The sequence below is a fragment of the Scleropages formosus genome, chromosome 23 (assembly GCF_900964775.1).
Source record: "Scleropages formosus chromosome 23, fSclFor1.1, whole genome shotgun sequence".
Classification (NCBI taxonomy): domain Eukaryota; kingdom Metazoa; phylum Chordata; class Actinopteri; order Osteoglossiformes; family Osteoglossidae; genus Scleropages; species Scleropages formosus.
The window spans coordinates 14,996,264-15,002,263 of record NC_041828.1 but is presented as its reverse complement, the minus strand read 5'-3'; positions in this window follow the sequence as shown (position 1 = coordinate 15,002,263).

Below are 6,000 nucleotides of genomic sequence, written 5' to 3'. Positions count from 1 at the left end.
GTCAGGAAATCCAAAACAATCACGAAGGCAAGGGACACTCTCGGTTGAGGACGGCGGTTGCTCCTTGCAGAGGTTCCATGATGGGAGAGCTTCCAGGCTATCCTTTTATTGGTGTGTTAATCAGGTAGCATCCAGTGTTGCTGATGGATCCGCTGGTGGGGGCGTGACAGATATACAGTTATCACAGATAGCAACTGATATTTAACAAGCTCTGAAAAGGTTGCTCTTGGTTTCAGATTAGATTAGAATTAGTACAGACAGTCCTTGGGTTACGAACGTCCGACTTACATATAACCCATAGTTAAGAACCACCTCCTGTAAAGCCTATTATATTAAAAATTCAAGTTACATACAATGATTCATAATAACAAAGAGGTGCTACTTTGCGACATGCATCAAAACACTGCGTGTCTAGAGAGTTTTGTCGGCTCGTGGGCACGTGAGCCTGAGGTAGGACAAATACCTCCTTCTTTTCAGTCGGACCACGTTGCTGTTAACAGTGTCTCGTGTGTTACTGTATTTGGCTTTTTTGTTTTTACCCTTGTAACTATGGCACCAAAACGTAAACGTGATGCAAGTGATGGTGATGCATCAAAGAAAAAGAAAACGATAACGATTGAAACTAAAGTGGAAATAATAAAATGACTGGAAAAAGGTGAAACGCCAATGAACACTGGAAAAGCTTAGCTTACAGTCAATCATAAAACACATTAGGACACAAAAATTACAGGTTTTAAAAACAAACTGGAAAAAGTATCTTTGAAAACGTGTATCAACCGTTCTTTAGATAAGGAGGGAGCCAGTGCAATTTAAAAACCAATTTCTTTTTATTTGCCAAAATAAAGTCAGACAGAATTAACTTGTCATTGCCAAAGACACTTACTCTAAATCCAGAAACATCCTTGGACTCCAGGGGTAAGATGGAGACCTGATCCATGTCAGCCAATATCTGGTCACAGTGGATCTGAATGTATTTCAGCATACTGATGTCAAGTAAAAAAGGCATTTAATACACCTAAAACACACTGTGCGTGACAGACTGGGAGATGCAGACTTCTGCCGCTGCCCAACATCATGAGAGAGTATTAAATCACTTACCTGGGAAAAAAAATCCAAATTCAAAATATGGTTTGGACTGAATGTCTACCACCAGCTCACCATCGTAAGTTGGGGACCACCTGTAGTTATTTACCCAAGATACAGGTGGTTAATTTTTACTGGAGCAATTTAGGTTAAGTACCTTCCTCAAGGGTACTACAGCTGGTGGTGGGAATCAAACCTGTGACCTTTGGATCCAAAAGCAGTAACTCCAACTACTCTACACTACCGGCTATCCCACTTTCCACCTATACTGAAATAAACATGTTTCATTACACTTTTCAATTTACAACTGTCACACTGGAAGCGCACGACTCAACTCCGCACCTGCAGACCATCAGGGCACATGAGTATAAAGGGGCAAACCAGACTGGAACAGACCACGGAACCTCTATTAAGCGACTGCAACCAGGACTTCATGTCCTGTGCTATTCTTGTCTGCGGTTCCCTTACCTCACCCTGCTGTCCTCTCCCGACAACTCCTTTGGCTCCCTGACTTGTGCTCCTGTTCTTGACTCTCACTCCAGCCTGCCCCTTTTCAAAAATGTTTGTAAATTGCTCGAACCCGGACCGTCCCAACCATGCTTTTGGATTTCCCCTATAATAAAGCACCTGCATCTGAGTCTGCCCCGTTTGTCTCCTGATTTCAGAAAGACTGAAGGTTCCGCCTCATCCTGGACTCAGTGGTGCTCGAACCGCCTGCACCATGTTGTCTCTGCCTAAGGCACCGTGTGGGCTCACACAAGCAATCCCTGCACCGGATCAAGAGACGCTCCGCGGTTTAGTCACACCCTGGAAGAAGGCAGGATCGTCCAGACAACCCCCACCTCAGCCTCCCTGGAGCCTCCTCGCACCACAGCCACGCCCCTCCAGAGCCGTCCCCCGCTCCTGCAGCCCTTGCAACGGCCCCCCATCGAGCCACACTAGCGAGAGGTATGATAGTTCTTCTGAACATTGTCAGGATTCCTTATGAAATGCGAGTTGGTGTTTTCGTGCTTTCCCCCATCTTTACTGTACTGATGAGACCAAGGTGGTGTAATCATCTCCCTACTGATGGGTCCGGCACAAAAATGGGCAATGGTGGGCTGGAAAAGCCGCTCCCCGACCACCCACAAGGAATTCAAAGGAAACTTCGAGGTAGTGTTTGACTATCCCTTGTCCTCTCACCTCATGACAATCAGGTAAGGAAACCGATCGGTTGCAGAATACCCCCTCGAGTTCTGGAGACTTGCACAGCAAAGCGGGTGGAATTCCACCTTCCTTCTGTCCAGCTTCCGGGCCTGTCTCCACCTCCGGATTCAAGCCAAACTGACGTACCGTGGGGAGAACTGAACCCTTCAAAGAAAATGCGGTCTTGGTCGACAACTTGAGCCGGCAACACCGCCCGAAGCCGTGGCTAGTCCCTCCCATTCAGGAGCCGACCACCAACAGCCCGGAAGCAATGCAGATTGGTCAGGGCCAGCTCACAGCAGATGAAAGAAGGCGCAGACAGCGGGAGAACCTGTGCCTGTACTGCAGAGCATGAGGACATTACCAACAGGACTGCCTATGATAACCAGCCCCCGAACCATACCTGGCTTCTCAGGTGAGTGTTATCCGGCGACCTCGGTTGCAGTTAAGCCTCCCCTTGAGGGGGTACACAGGTCCACACTGCAGCAATGGTGGATTCTGGGGCTGCGGGTTGTTTTATGGATGAGGAGTTTGCGCGCCGACTGGGGATCCCGGTAATGGCTTGCGACGTAACGTTACGGGTCAGTGCACTAAGCGGCCAACCCTTGGGGTTTGGCGTGGTGGACTCTGTCTCTGGGGCTCTGCAGCTGACGGTTGGCATATGCCATCAGTAGGAACTGACCTTTTACTTAATCCTGTCACCTGACACCCAATTTTTTTTTCGTTTCCATGGCTTGTACAAGACGATCCTGTTTTTGTTGAGTTCCCGGGAATCTGTAGCTTGAAGGCCCCTTGTGTATCCAGACCTGTCTGACACTCCCCTGTCACATTACCTCCATCGGGAGCTCCGAGGAAGCAACCCAAACTTCCCCCACACCGTAGCTGGGATTGTATGATAGACATCCTTCCAGGCATGACACCTCCACATGGTCATATATCCCCTGTCCTTACCAGAACAGAAGGCCATGGAGATGTACATCAGTGAACTTAGTGCGGGCATCATCCTGCCCTCCACATTGCCTTCCTCTCCGGGTTTTTTCTTTGTGGAGAAGAAGGATGGGGGACTGCAGCTTTGTATTGACTACAGGGGTCTGAACGCGATCACGGTACGCTACCCACACCCGCTGTCCCTGATTTCGGCTGCACTCAAGCGGGTCAATGACTCCTTCTGGTTCACCAAGCTGGACCTGCGAAGCGCTGACAACCTCATCAGGGTACAGGAAGGGGATGAGTGGAAGGCCATGTTCAGCACCACCCTGGGGGCTCTACGAATACCTCGTCATGCCGTTCGGTTTGTCAAACGTGCCTTCTGTATTCCAAGCTTTCGTGAACCATGTACTGGGGGACTTGATTAACGATTACGTTCTACTGTATTTGGACTTCGAGCCTCACCTGAAATGGACGGAGGAGGCCCATCGCACCTTTGAAGACCTCAAGGTGCGGTTCACCTCAGCCCCCGTCCTCTGACACCCTGATACCTCAATCCCTTTTGTGGTCGAGGTGGACGCCTCGGTTTTGGGAGTAGGAGCAGTCCTGTCACAGCGTCAAGGGGACCCAGCCAAACTGCACTCCTGCGCCTTCTTCTCGTGTAAACTCAGCCTGGCTGAGTGGAACTATGTCATCGGGAACCAGGAGTTGCTGGCCATCAAATTGGTGCTCAAAAAGTGGCGTCACTGGCTGGAGGGAGCGACGCACTCCTTCTTGGTTCTCACTGATCATCAAAACCTGCAGCACCTCCAGACAGCACAGCGGCTGAATCCTTGCCAGGCAAGGTGGACCGTATTTTTCACCCGGTTCAACGACACTGTTTCTTACAGACAGGCTTCAAGAACACCAAGGCAGAAGCCCTGTCTCGTAGCGCTGGTGAGGTAGTGCTTTTTTGACGAGCTCCAGGCAGCGCAGGCCACAGATCTGGGGTCCTCCAACCGACCAGCTGGGAAGGAATATGTACCAGCCTGGTTCACGCGCCTTCTGTATTCCAGGGGTGCGCAGGACATTTTCCTGAATCCACGGGCAGTTCTGTGGCCTTCACTGGCCGAGGATGTGCAGGAATATGTTGAGGCCTGTGTTACATGTGCCTACGCCAAGACCCTGACGCAGAAGCCAGTTGGACTGTTGGAGACCCTGGCTGTGCCAACATGCCCCTGGACCCATGTCACCATGGACTTCCTGGTCAACCTTCCCCCTTCGGATGGTAAGACAGTGATACTCACCCTGGTTGACCGCTTCTCCAAAGCCTGTTGGTTGATCCATCTCCCAAGGCTCCCCACAGCTCTGCAAACACCCAAATTCCCGTTCCAACACTTTTTCCGCTGTTATGGCCTCCCGGAAGACATAGTCTCGGACAGGGTCCCATAATTCACCTTGAGAGTCCGGAAGACGTTCCTGGACAGGCTTGGGGTGTCCATCAGCCTGACCTCAGGGTGCCACCCCCAAGCAAACAGGCAGGTTGAACGGCTACATCAGAAAATTGGCAGGTACCTCCGTAGCTACTATGCACTGAAACAACATAAGTTGGCCCGTTTCCTGCCATGGGCTGAGTAAGCCCACATTACCCAGCCCCACACATCCACAGGTATATTGCTGTTCCAGTGCATATTGGGCTACCAACCAGCCCTATTTCCTTGGCAGTCTACTCCCAGTCAGGTCCCCACAGTGGACGTGTGGTACAGGGACAGCGGGGAGACTTGGCGGATTGTCCAGAGGCACCTGAGGACTCAGACCCAACCGTACAAACGTCAGGCAGACTGATATCGTCGCCACCTCACTTTCGTGCCAGGGCAGAGGGTATGGTTGTCCACCCATCTACTAGGGACCTAAAGCTACACCTCCCCTCACAGAAGCTCAGCCCTAGGTACATTGGTCCATTTAAGGTCCTCAAGCGGGTCACCCTATCACCTACAAACTCCTTCTACCACTGTGGTTGCAAGTCCACCCGACCTTTTATGTTTCATTGTTGAAATCATGTGCGACGCCCTTTGTCCAGGCCCCCTGCAGGAGCAACCGATCCCTACGGTTCAGGTGGACGGGGGACCCACTTACACTGTGAGAGCCCACCTTGATTCCCGACATTGGTGGGGAGGCCTCCGATACCTTTTTGACTGGAACGGGTATGGGCCGGAGGAGCTATGCTGGATTCCGGCCTGCGACATTTTGAACCCTGCCCTTATCTCTGCTTTTCACAGGGACCATCCAGATAGGCCTTTGCCTCGTCCCAGGGGGTGTCCTCCCTCCCGCCAAAGGGCGGCCAGTACCACCCATAGGGAGGGGTGTTCTTTCACTCCCGCATGACTCAACTCCGCTCCTGCAGACCATCAGAGCATGCGAGCATAAAGGGGTGTGACCAGACCAGAGCAGACTGCAGAACCTCCACTGAGTGACAGCAGCCAATGCTTCTGCCCTGTGCTGTTCTTGTCTGCATCTCATTACCTCCTCCTCCTGCCCCATCCCCCCTCGATGACTCCTTTGGCTCCCTGACTTGTGCTCCTGTTCTCAGCTCTGACTCTAGCCTGCCCCTTTTTGGAAAATGTTTGCGAATTGCTCAAACCCGGACCGTCCCTGAGAATGCTTTTTGATTTCCCCTATAATAAAGCACCTGCGTCTGAGTCCGCCGCATCTGTTTCCTGATTTCTGAATGACAACATCTCTTGAATGTGTTTACTGTACCTGTCATTAACGGAGTATTTAAATAATGCATACCCAAGGCTCAGATAATATCTTGGATTAATTGGT